Below are 13,252 nucleotides of genomic sequence, written 5' to 3'. Positions count from 1 at the left end.
GTCGACGAAATGATTTTGTGGTTTTGACACAAAATTATTTCGTCGACGAAATGATTTTGTGTTTTGAGTCTTTTTGACATAAAATCATTTCGTCTCCTCTGTCTCGAAGGGGACATAAGAAGGTCGCTGATTGGCTGCACCTTGCTCAAGCTGTTTTCGCTCCGGACGATCACACTTTTTCACAGCTCAGATTGGCATGTTGGTGAACTTATTAGCTTAGATTTCACGTTATTCATGCCTACATGAGCTGCATACAACTGCTCTAATCGGTAGGATGTGGACGGACATTGCATTCGTAAGTTCAGCTATGTTTTCGACTTCAAAATTACGTTGAAAAAAAAATGGGAATTCGTTAGTCGTTACCAAACTTGCATTTGCAAAAAGCTGTGTAACAATACTAGTCCCGTGTATTTAAGTTTATGTACTGTAGTCAGCAGACCATTGGGGGGGGGGGGGTTGGTCTTTTCTGCACACCTAAAAAGTAAAATGGTTATGAATTATACAGGTTGAAGATATTTAGGCCTTGATCTTAATAAATAATGTAAAATTCATTTCGAGCAAAATGCTGAAAATTTCATTGAAATTGGATGACAACAAAAGTTATTGATGCCTGGCCGTACACACCCAAGGGTTCATTACATGCCGCCGCGCACAGAAAAATCAAGCCATAGAAGTCGTGTGTTGTGGACCCAAGAAGTGAAATCCCAGCACGCGCGACCCACTAGTTAGAAATCCACTGCCAAACGCGGTTCGTGGTGCAAGGTTAGTATACTAATACTAACCTCGCAATATGTGTGAGTGGGCCGTACATGCCGTATGAAACTCTAAGTTCTAACTTAACGTTAGGCTACTCCACTCAGTGACTCACGTGTATTGCGAGGTTAGTATTAGTATACTAACCTCGCACCATTAACCACGTTTGGCAATGGATTTCTAACTAGTGGGTCACGCGTGCTGTGATCCCACTTCTGGTGTCCACAACACACAACTTCTATTGCTTGATTTTTCTGTGCGCGGCGGCATGTAATGAACCCTTGAGTGACTAGGCCTAAAAAAATCAGGCGATGGTTCGTATAGCCAGCCATTAAACACTCCACTATAGCCTATAGGTGAAGCGGAGGTTAGCAGTAGTGAAGTGTAGTGGAGCTTACACGAACCATCGCCTGCTGTACTAGTATACCGTAGTTGTGGTACTGGCCCTGGCCCCACTCATTACTAGTTCGAGGTTAGTTGCTACATATAGTTGCTACAGTACATGTATAGATCGACTATAGTACTAACCTCGTACACCGAACTGCATTTGGCCCTGGATTTCTGTGAAGTTGGCAAACATCGCTTCATTACAATACAGAATTAATATTTGCCGAAACTCCTCGCTACTCACCGGGGCGCTTTGCGGTGAGTAGCCATAATACAAAAAGTCAATAGTATATTTTTAATTAAATCAAAATCATATTTAAAAAAAAAAGCAAATTTGATTACTTTGGAGTTTGGACTAGAAAGTGACTTCGCGTGTCTCTTCTTTTTACGCAAATAAAAGGAAGCCAGATGGTGGCGCTAATGAATTTCACAGCCTTGATTCAGGCTCGCTTCAAATGCAGCTCCTCGGTAATTATGCCCCCGCAGACAAAGTCCGGAGGGGGCATTAAGCGTTGCCCCTGTCCGTTGATTCGCCCGCCCCCCCCCCCCCCACTTGGTTTCCGCGCAATAAATCGAAATATATTTCGATTTATATATATTGATTAAAAAAAATTTTGGTGTGTAGGTATATGACACCATAGTACAGGCTAACTTTGAATTCGCAGTCTGCAGGTCCAAGGTCACAGCTCATGAAATATCCGAGTTGGTTTCCACATGATGACTTATGAAATATTCTACATATTTAAACGAATTTGAGTGTGTAGGTAGATGACACCAAAATACAGGTTAAGTTCGAATTCGTAGTCGGCAGGTTAAAGGTCACGGCTCATTAAATATGCAATTTAGGTTCCGCATGATTACTTTAAAAATATTCTACATTACTACATATTTAAACAAATTTGAGTGTGTAGGTAGATGATACCAATACAGGCTAAGTTCGAATTCGGAGTATGCAGGTCAAAGATCAAAGCTCCTTAAAGATATCTTATGAAATATGCAACAGATTTTTAAAAAATTTGGGTGTGTAGGTAGATGATGATGATGATGCACAGCATTTTTACAGCGGCGTAACAGGGTTCGGTGGCCGGGGGGGGGGGGGGCAAGAGCCAAACATTTCCCGGTCATATCATGGTATGAATAGGCGTAATGGTGTAATAAGGCGACTATTTTGAGAAATGCAGCTCCTTGGTAATTATGCCCCCGCAGACAAAGTCCGGAGGGGGCATTAAGCGCTGCCCCTGTCCGTTGATTTGCCCGCCCCCCCCCCCCCCCCACTTGGTTTCCGCGCAATAAATCGAAATATATTTCGATTTATATATATTGATTAAAAAAATTTTTGGTGTGTAGGTACATGACACCATAGTACAGGCTAACTTTGAATTCAGAGTCTGCAGGTCCAAAGTCACAGCTCATGAAATATCCGAGTTGGTTTTCGCATGATGACTTATGAAATATTCAACAGATTTATAAAAATTATGGTGTGTAGGTAGATGACACCAAATACAGGCTAAGTTCGGAGTCGGCAGGTCAAAGGTCACGGCTCATTAAATATGCAATTTAGTTTCCGCATGATTACTTATGAAATATTCTAAATATTTAAACGAATTTGAGTGTGTAGGTAGATGACACCAAAATACAGGTTAAGTTCGAATTCGTAGTCGGCAGGTCAAAGGTCACGGCTCATTAAATATGCAATTTAGTTTCCGCATGATTACTTTAAAAATATTCTACATATTTAAACAAATTTGAGTGTGTAGGTAGATGATACCAATACAGGCTAAGTTCGAATTCGGAGTATGCAGGTCAAAGATCACAGCTCCTTAAAGATATCTTATGAAATATGCAACAGATTTTTAAAAAATTTGGGTGTGTAGGTAGATGATGATGATGATGCACAGCATTTTTACAGCGGCGTAACAGGGTTCGGTGGCCAGGGGGGGGGGGGGGGGGGGCAAGAGCCAAAAATTTCCCGGTCATATCATGGTATGAATAGGCGTAATGGTGTAATAAGGCGACTATTTTGAGAAATGCAGCTCCTTGGTAATTATGCCCCCGCAGACAAAGTCCGGAGGGGGCATTAAGCGTTGCCCCTGTCCGTTGATTCGCCCGCCCCCCCACTTGGTTTCCATGCAATAAATCGAAATATATTTTGATTTATATATATTGATTTAAAAAAATTTTGGTGTGTAGGTACATGACACCATAGTACAGGCTAACTTTGAATTCAGAGTCTGCAGGTCCAAGGTCACAGCTCATGAAATATCCGAGTTGGTTTTCGCATGATGACTTATGAAATATTCAACAGATTTATAAAAATTATGGTGTGTAGGTAGATGACACCAAATACAGGCTAAGTTCGGAGTCGGCAGGTCAAAGGTCACGGCTCATTAAATATGCAATTTAGTTTCCGCATGATTACTTATGAAATATTCTAAATATTTAAACGAATTTGAGTGTGTAGGTAGATGACACCAAAATACAGGTTAAGTTCGAATTCGTAGTCGGCAGGTCAAAGGTCACGGCTCATTAAATATGCAATTTAGTTTCCGCATGATTACTTTAAAAATATTCTACATATTTAAACAAATTTGAGTGTGTAGGTAGATGATACCAATACAGGCTAAGTTCGAATTCGGAGTATGCAGGTCAAAGATCACAGCTCCTTAAAGATATCTTATGAAATATGCAACAGATTTAAAAAAAATTTGGGTGTGTAGGTAGATGATGATGATGATGCACAGCATTTTTACAGCGGCGTAAGAGGGTTCGGTGGCCGGGGGGGGGGGGCAAGAGCCAAACATTTCCCGGTCATATCATGGTATGAATAGGCGTAATGGTGTAATAAGGCGACTATTTTGAGAAATGCAGCTCCTTGGTAATTATGCCCCCGCAGACAAAGTCCGGAGGGGGCATTAAGCGCTGCCCCTGTCCGTTGATTCGCCCGCCCCCCCCCCCCCCCCACTTGGTTTCCGCGCAATAAATCGAAATATATTTCGATTTATATATATTGATTAAAACATTTTTTGGTGTGTAGGTACATGACACCATAGTACAGGCTAACTTTGAATTCAGAGTCTGCAGGTCCAAAGTCACAGCTCATGAAATATCCGAGTTGGTTTTCGCATGATGACTTATGAAATATTCAACAGATTTATAAAAATTATGGTGTGTAGGTAGATGACACCAAATACAGGCTAAGTTCGGAGTCGGCAGGTCAAAGGTCACGGCTCATTAAATATGCAATTTAGTTTCCGCATGATTACTTATGAAATATTCTAAATATTTAAACGAATTTGAGTGTGTAGGTAGATGACACCAAAATACAGGTTAAGTTCGAATTCGTAGTCGGCAGGTCAAAGGTCACGGCTCATTAAATATGCAATTTAGTTTCCGCATGATTACTTTAAAAATATTCTACATATTTAAACAAATTTGAGTGTGTAGGTAGATGATACCAATACAGGCTAAGTTCGAATTCGGAGTATGCAGGTCAAAGATCACAGCTCCTTAAAGATATCTTATGAAATATGCAACAGATTTTTAAAAAATTTGGGTGTGTAGGTAGATGATGATGATGATGCACAGCATTTTTACAGCGGCGTAACAGGGTTCGGTGGCCAGGGGGGGGGGGGGGCAAGAGCCAAAAATTTCCCGGTCATATCATGGTATGAATAGGCGTAATGGTGTAATAAGGCGACTATTTTGAGAAATGCAGCTCCTTGGTAATTATGCCCCCGCAGACAAAGTCCGGAGGGGGCATTAAGCGTTGCCCCTGTCCGTTTTTTCGCCCGCCCCCCACTTGGTTTCCGCGCAATAAATCGAAATATATTTTGATTTATATATATTGATTAAAAAAATTTTTGGTGTGTAGGTACATGACACCATAGTACAGGCTAACTTTGAATTCAGAGTCTGCAGGTCCAAGGTCACAGCTCATGAAATATCCGAGTTGGTTTTCGCATGATGACTTATGAAATATTCAACAGATTTATAAAAATTATGGTGTGTAGGTAGATGACACCAAATACAGGCTAAGTTCGGAGTCGGCAGGTCAAAGGTCACGGCTCATTAAATATGCAATTTAGTTTCCGCATGATTACTTATGAAATATTCTAAATATTTAAACGAATTTGAGTGTGTAGGTAGATGACACCAAAATACAGGTTAAGTTCGAATTCGTAGTCGGCAGGTCAAAGGTCACGGCTCATTAAATATGCAATTTAGTTTCCGCATGATTACTTTAAAAATATTCTACATATTTAAACAAATTTGAGTGTGTAGGTAGATGATACCAATACAGGCTAAGTTCGAATTCGGAGTATGCAGGTCAAAGATCACAGCTCCTTAAAGATATCTTATGAAATATGCAACAGATTTTTAAAAAAATTGGGTGTGTAGGTAGATGATGATGATGATGCACAGCATTTTTACAGCGGCGTAACAGGGTTCGGTGGCCAGGGGGGGGGGGGGCAAGAGCCAAAAATTTCCCGGTCATATCATGGTATGAATAGGCGTAATGGTGTAATAAGGCGACTATTTTGAGAAATGCAGCTCCTTGGTAATTATGCCCCCGCAGACAAAGTCCGGAGGGGGCATTAAGCGTTGCCCCTGTCCGTTGATTCGCCCGCCCCCCCCACTCGGTTTCCGCGCAATAAATCGAAATATATTTTTATTTATATATATTGATTAAAAAAAAATTTGGTGTGTAGGTACATGACACCATAGTACAGGCTAAGTTCGAATTCGGAGTATGCAGGTCAAAGATCACAGCTCCTTAAAGATATCTTATGAAATATTCAACAGATTTTTAAAAAATTTGGGTGTGTAGGTAGATGATGATGATGATGATGCACAGCATTTTTACAGCGGCGTAACAGGGTTCGGTGGCCAGGGGGGGGGGGGCAAGAGCCAAAAATTTCCCGGTCATATCATGGTATGAATAGGCGTAATGGTGTAGTAAGGCGACTATTTTGAGAAGGCCAGAACTTTTCTTTAAAAAAAGTTGCGAGCGAGCGAAGCGAGCGAGCAATTTTTTTTATACCTTTTTAATACAAAAATCCAATTTTGTGATAGATTTTGACATGAAATCCAGATAATAAATTTATTTAATTCTTCTCTCTTTAGATTCCTTTTTTGTCACGGTGGTCTGTACGCGCCACTGTGAAGAGGATTATTTGCGGCAGTAGCGTGAAGAGTAAAAAACAAAACAAAAAAACAACGAGGGGCGCAGTATAGAACATGTGCCAAAAGGCTGCTTTATATATATATATATATATAAGTCCTGAGCAAGCGAAGCGAGCGAGAAAAAAAATCAACTTTTCATGAGAATATAACTTTGAGCTATTTTTTAACATATTTAGTAATTAAAATCATATCCTACAATACTTTTCCAACAAAAAAGGAGGTAATTCCTCCTTTTTTTTTAAATATTCCATTTTCAGTAGCCAAATAGAGATGAAAATTATCCTATTTGGGAGGGTAACCATGGACCTGGGCCTTTACTGTGTATTTACAGTAAACTCTTACTAAATGAACAATAATATAAAAAATTTGGTTTACCCTACATAATAATCCTGGGCTACTTTTAGATTGCATAGCCCGGGGGGGGGGTGGGAGGCTTTTTGGTCCCCCTCTTCAGATCTCCATCGATCGCAACAAAAACCAATACACACGTCACCATCAATGTAATCTGCAAGCATGGAGCTAAGGGTGTATCGCTGATTTTACAGAATTTAAATTTATTTTTAATAAATTAATAATGCTAATTTATGCCTAAATATAGAATTCTCTGCTTTAAAGGTAAATCTCTAAATAATTCCCCAAATTCTATGATTTCTAAACAAATGTGCTCCTGAAACAAATGGTAAATCAAATTTCTAATCTTATGTATTTTATTGGTTTTATAATTCCATACGTATTTCTTAGTTTTGGGGCCTTATGTATTTTATTGGTTTTTTTCAATGGGATCACTTCGTGGTACTATTCCAATTATAAAAAGCAAAGATTTGATTATTTTCAACCAATCAGTGCAAGAATAATGATGCATTTGTCAATTATGACTGAAAACAGAATTTCCATTGGATTAAATATGTATACAAAATAATATTTTTTAGCAATTTTTGGTCCAACATAAACTCATAAAATGTTGGGTTACTGCGTATCCGGGCGTCTCGAATTTGGTCTCAAAAGCTCTGCGAGAATTGAACGAAAAAAAAAATTGTGGTACCTCGTTTCTCATTGTGGACTTATCGTAAAAAATGTGGATGGGGGGGCTTATTAAGCCCCCCCCCCCCCAGGGGCTAGATAGGGTTAATATATCATCATGAATATAAAAAAAAAAAACATTTATTTTGTTGCAAGTCACTGGAAAAGGTTTGATTCCTAAATAAATATTATTCTTTATGTATTATCAAATATTTAATTGAAAATTTTTAAGCTATCTTTTCATTCAATGTATTAAGCGCTATATAAAAGCGGATTATTATTATTATTAGGTTTTATCATAATTTTACTTTTTGAAAATTATGCTATTTTGTGACTAAGGCTACGTTTCATGTACTTTCCACCAATAGTATACGATATAAATGGATTCTAGTTAATCCTTTTGGGTAAGATTGGAACTAACTCTGTGTTTGGTAGATAAAGTTATATGACTAACTTGTCCAAGTGTTGAGAAACGGGCCCCTGCTGAGTACATGTAGGCCTAGAGTTTTTATGCCCCCGCAGACGAAGCCCAGAGGGGGCATTAAGCGTTGCCCCTGTCCGTCCCCCCCCCCCCACTTGGGTTTCCGCGCAATAACTCGAAAAATATTTAATGGATTAAAAAAAAATTTTGGTGTGTAGGTAGATGACCACAAAATACAGGCTAAGTTCGAATTCGGAGTCCGCAGGTCAAAGGTCACATCTCATTATATATGCAAGTCGGTTCAAAGGTCTGAATTTGTTAATTATATATATATGCATATTGGTTTCTGCATGATATTAAGTTCAATCATATTGAATGGATTTCTGATCGCGTTAAGCAGGGGCCCCTTAATTATGTGTAATTGATTTTATGACATGTGTTTACATTTGCTGCAGATTCCCATTCAGCCGTTGGACTGAACCGGTACTGTAACACAGTATGGATGGTCAATATGAAGCGAGCTTCATTGAATTCCTCCAAGAGCTTTGTACTCCGTTTTGCTCATTTTGAAGATGGTAGCTTTGACAGGACTGGGCAAGTGACTCGTCTTAGACAGGATGCTGTCCCAACCATATTTGATTTCCTGCCTCGTCTTCAGAAGGTAGAGTAGATCTATATCATACATGTGTTCTAAAGAAATATTATCTCTGTATTATCTACCTTTGGTTTGATAGAACATTGCTTTAAATATTCCATTTTCAGTAGCCAAATATAGATGAAAATTATCCTATTTGGGAGGCTAACCATGGACCTGGGCCTTTACTGTGTATTTACAGTAAACTCTTACTAAATGAACAAATATATTAAAAATTTGGTTTACCCTACATAATAATCCTGGGCTACTTTTAGATTGCATAGCCCGGGGGGGGGGGGGGAGGCTTTTTGGTCCCCCTCTTCAGATCTCCGTCGATCGCAACGAAAACCAATACACACGTCACCATCAGTGTAATCTGCAAGCATGGAGCTAAGGGTGTATCGCTGATTTTACAGAATTTAAATTTATTTTTAATAAATTAATAATGCTAATTTATGCCTAAATATAGAATTCTCTGCTCTAAAGGTAAATCTCTAAATAATTCCCCAAATTCTATGATTTCTAAACAAATGTGCTCCTGAAAAAAATGGTAAAACAAATTTCTAATCTTATGTATTGGTTCTATAATTCCATACGTATTTCTTAGTTTTGGGGCCTTATGTATTTTATTGGTTTTTGTCTCGCCTGCATAGCAGAGCGAGACTATAGGCGCCGCTTTTCCGACGGCGGCGGCGGCATCAAATCTTAACCTAAGGTTAAGTTTTTGAAATGACATCATAACTTAGAAAGTATATGGACCTAGTTCATGAAACTTGGGAATAAGGTTAATCAAGTATTAGTAAACATCCTGCTCGAGTTTCAGGTCACGTGACCAAGGTCAAAGGTCATTTAGGGTCAATGAACTTTGGTCAAGTTGGGGGTATTTGTTGAATTACTATCATAACTTTGAAAATTTATGGATCTAGTCCATGAAACTTGGACATAAGGTTAATCAAGTATTAGTGAACATCCTGCCTGAGTTTCAGGTCACATGACCAAGGTCAAAGGTCATTTAGGGTCAATGAACTTTTGCCAAGTTGGGGGTATTTGTTGAATTACCATCATAACTTTGAAAATTTATGGATTTAGTTCATGAAACTTGGACATTAGGTTAATCAAGTACCACTGAATATCCTGTGCGAGTTCCAGGTCACATGACCATGGTGAATGGTCATTTAAGGTCAATGAACTTTGGCCGTGTTGGGGGTATATGTTAAATTACCATCCTAGCTCTGAAAGTTTATGGATCTAGTTCATAAAACTTGGACATAAGAGTAATCAAGTATCACTGAACATCCTGTACGAGTTTCAGGTCACATGACCATGGTCAAAGGTCATTAAAGGTCAATGAACTTTGGCCGTGTTGGGGGTATTTGTTGAATTACCATCCTAACTATGAAAGTTTATGGATCTAGTTCATAACACTTGGGATATAAGAGTAATCAAGCATCACTGAACATCCCCTGTGAGTTTCAGGTCACAAAACCAAGTCAAAGGTCAGTTAAGGTCAATAAACTTGGGCCATGTTGGGGTAATTGTTGAAGTGCCATCATAACTTTGAAAGTTTATGGATAGAGTGAATGAAATGTGGACATGGGTGTAGTTGACAGTCTTAAGTCTCTGTTCAAATGTCATTTATGGTCAATGAACGTAGTATTATGTCATTATATGAATGATGTTTTTGTGAATGATTATTTTATAGTAGTTTTCAAAGTTAGCACTGCTGCGATATTAAATTGCGTAATGCAGGCGAGACTGCCAGAGGCGTTCCACTTGTTTTTCAATGGGATCACTTCGTGGCACTATTCCAATTATAAAAAGCAAGATTTGATTATTTCCAACCAATTAGTGCAAGAATAATGATGCATTTGTCAATTATGACTGAAAATAGAATTTCCATTGGATTAAATATGTATACAAAATAATATTTTTGAGCAATTTTCGGTCCAACATGAACTCATAAAATGTTGCGTAACTGCGTATCTGGGCGTCTCGAATTTTGTCTAAAAGCTCTGCGAGAATTGAACGAAAAAAAAAATTGTAGTACCTCGTTTCACATTGTGGACTTATCGTGAAAAATGTGGATGGGGGGGCTTATTAAGCTTATTAAGCCCCCCCCCCAGGGGCTAGATAGGGTTAATATATCATCATGAATATTTAAAAAAAAAAACATTTATTTTGTTGCAAGTCACTGGAAAAGGTTTGATTCCTAAATAAATATTATTCTTCATGTATTATCGAATATTTAATTGAAAAATTTAAAGCTATCTTTTCATTCTTCTATCTGTTTTTGTTCAATATTTCTTATATGTTTCTTTTTTTAAATTCATTCATCTCGTACAGAGTTCATCCAAGCCAAGGAATTCCCCGAAAGAAAGACGTTTTGATTCAGCAAACAACCTCCCAGATACTGCAAAGTCTTCAGCACCTTCATTTCTCGAGGACCACTCCTACTCAATATCAGAAAGTCCAAGAGGGGTAAAGTGGAAGATAACAGCAATAATGGACTATTAAAAACTTGGAGAAGAGGCTGAAACCACACAGCAGAAGTCCCGCCGTGTACATTACTTGCTCTTAAGTTTGGACAAACATGACTCGCAAAACTTTACAACAAATAATTTACGCTATGTGCATTCTGATTATTTAAAATAGCTCAATGAAAAAGTTTACCACTGGGCATGTAACAAAAGTGCATTCATTAAATTTGAACGTGTTGCAAAAATGATGTCTTACAGTATATTCATTCTGACTTAGAATGTCAGAAGAGAAAAAAGTTTGTGAAAAGTAGGAATGACAGCAAGCTGACAGAAGAATAGAACAGGATAGAACAAGGCGATAGTTATGAATGAGCTGTTGGATAGAGACAAAAAGATGAATTAAGAATGGGGGTGATAGAGAAAGAGAGACGGGTGTTGGGGGAGCCTGTGATCAATGCCTGAGAGGGCGAAGATTACCATAATTTTTTTAAGGATTTGAACAGTCAGGAAGAATCTGGGTTTTTTTTTCTGTTGGTATTTCTCAAAATACTTATATGTTTTATGTAACGAAACGGGTATAATCCTTCGGAAGTTTCACTCACACAGAAAATATTAACTAAACAAAAGAAAAAAAAGCCAAATAATTCACTGATTTTCAATTGTTCAGTAACTCTCATATCCAAAGTGCCCCCCCCCCCCATCATTTCAATGTATTGGAGAGAGAGTATGAACGGGACATGGCTGTCTGCAGAAAAAAAAATACGGGGGGGGGGCAAAACATTTTTGGGATATGTGCAAGGGAGCGAAGCGACAGCAGAAAATTATTTTGCAATATATGCGAGAGAGCGAAATGACAGAGAAGAAAAATGCAAGGGACAAGAGATTTGGGGAATATGTGAGAGGGAGCGAAGTGACCAAGCAGAAGAAATGTAGAGGACATAAAATTATTGGGGTATGTGAGGGAACAAGCAACCGATAAAAAAAGCAGGTCAAAATATTTTTTGTGAATAATTATTTTATAGTAGTTTTCAAAGTTAGCACTGCTGCTATATTAAATTGCGTAATGCAGGCGAGACTGCCAGAGGCGTTCCACTTGTTTTTCAATGAGATCACTTCGTGGTACTATTCCAATTATAAAAAGCAAAGATTTGATTATTTTCAACCAATCAGTGCAAGAATAATGATGCCTTTGTCAATTATGACTGAAAATAGAATTTCCATTGGATTAAATATGTATACAAAATAATATTTTTGAGCAGATTTTGATATTATGGTATTTTAGATAATGCCATGGGTAACGCGCGTGCCAATTTTCGTCACGATTGCGAGATCAACGGCCGAGATCACAAGGGGGACTGAATCAGCCCCCCCCCCCCCCCGAAATGAGCGAAATGACAGAGAAGAAAAATGCAAGGGACAAGAGATTTGGGGAATATGTGAGAGGGAGCGAAGTGACCAAGCAGAAGAAATGTAGAGGACATAAAATTGTTGGGGTATGTGAGGGAGCAAAGCAACCGATAAAAAAAGCAGGTCAAAATATTTTCGAATATGTGTGAGGAAGCGACTCGTTCACTCTTGAGCAGTAGGGACTTGTTTAAAAATAGCTTAAGAAATATGCGTTTTCTAAGCATGGTAAACACATATTGTAGGCCTACGGTAGAATTTAGGTGCTCTAAGAGTTAGATTCTGAATGAGCTGCATTTGCTGGTAAGACATGCGCAGAGGATCTTTGTCTTTCATCCATTTTCCACACTTTTCTTTTGATTTCAGTTTCCAGGCAGAAAGGCCCACCCTCCTGTGGATGCCAATGGGGCAGGGGATTATATGCTTAAAATGCCAATTTTTCTGGTTGGAATATCAAACATTATCCTGAGCTTCGCGCTCATTTTAAAAATTATGTATAAACTATTAATGCTGATAAATACATTTAGATGTGCAGTGCTCTCTTGTAAAGCAGTTTTGTACTGAAGAGGCTACCCTGGGTAAATAAAACAGAATAAATGAATAAAGAAATAAATAAAAATGATGTTTCTAATCTCAGACTTTCTTATGCCCCTCGAAAGCTCACCCATTTTTACAATTCTTTGTTTCTCTTTTGATATCTAAAGTTCCGGTTTTTCCCTTTCTATCGTGCACTTTTCTAAGCCCCAGCCCCACTGGCTTCCACAGGAGGGGGGGGGGGCTTCCCCTGACAACTGAAATCAAACAAAAGAAATGTGAAGAATAAAAATGGATAAGAGACACAGATCCTTGCCGCATGTCTTACCAGCCAATACAGTTCATTCAGAATTTGACTCGTAAAACACCTAAATTCTACCGTAGGCCTATAATAGGTTTATTGCCATTTCGTCTACTGCCATTTTGTCCACTCACCAA

General features: G+C 38.5%; 1 long non-coding RNA gene across 1 annotated transcript; it reads left to right on the top strand.

The window, feature by feature from the left end:
* Positions 1–168: 168 nt before the first annotated feature.
* Positions 169–11,121, top strand: LOC129266286 (uncharacterized). Its single transcript, XR_010294314.1, has 3 exons — positions 169–295; positions 8,221–8,426; positions 10,743–11,121. It is a non-coding gene; the product is annotated as an uncharacterized LOC129266286 (long non-coding RNA).
* The last annotated feature ends 2,131 nt before the right edge of the window (positions 11,122–13,252 follow it).

The sequence above is a fragment of the Lytechinus pictus genome, chromosome 8 (assembly GCF_037042905.1).
Source record: "Lytechinus pictus isolate F3 Inbred chromosome 8, Lp3.0, whole genome shotgun sequence".
In the NCBI taxonomy this organism is placed as follows: Eukaryota; Metazoa; Echinodermata; class Echinoidea; order Temnopleuroida; family Toxopneustidae; genus Lytechinus; species Lytechinus pictus.
The sequence above is the reverse complement of the archived record's forward strand: the minus strand, read 5'-3'. Positions and strand labels throughout refer to the sequence as shown.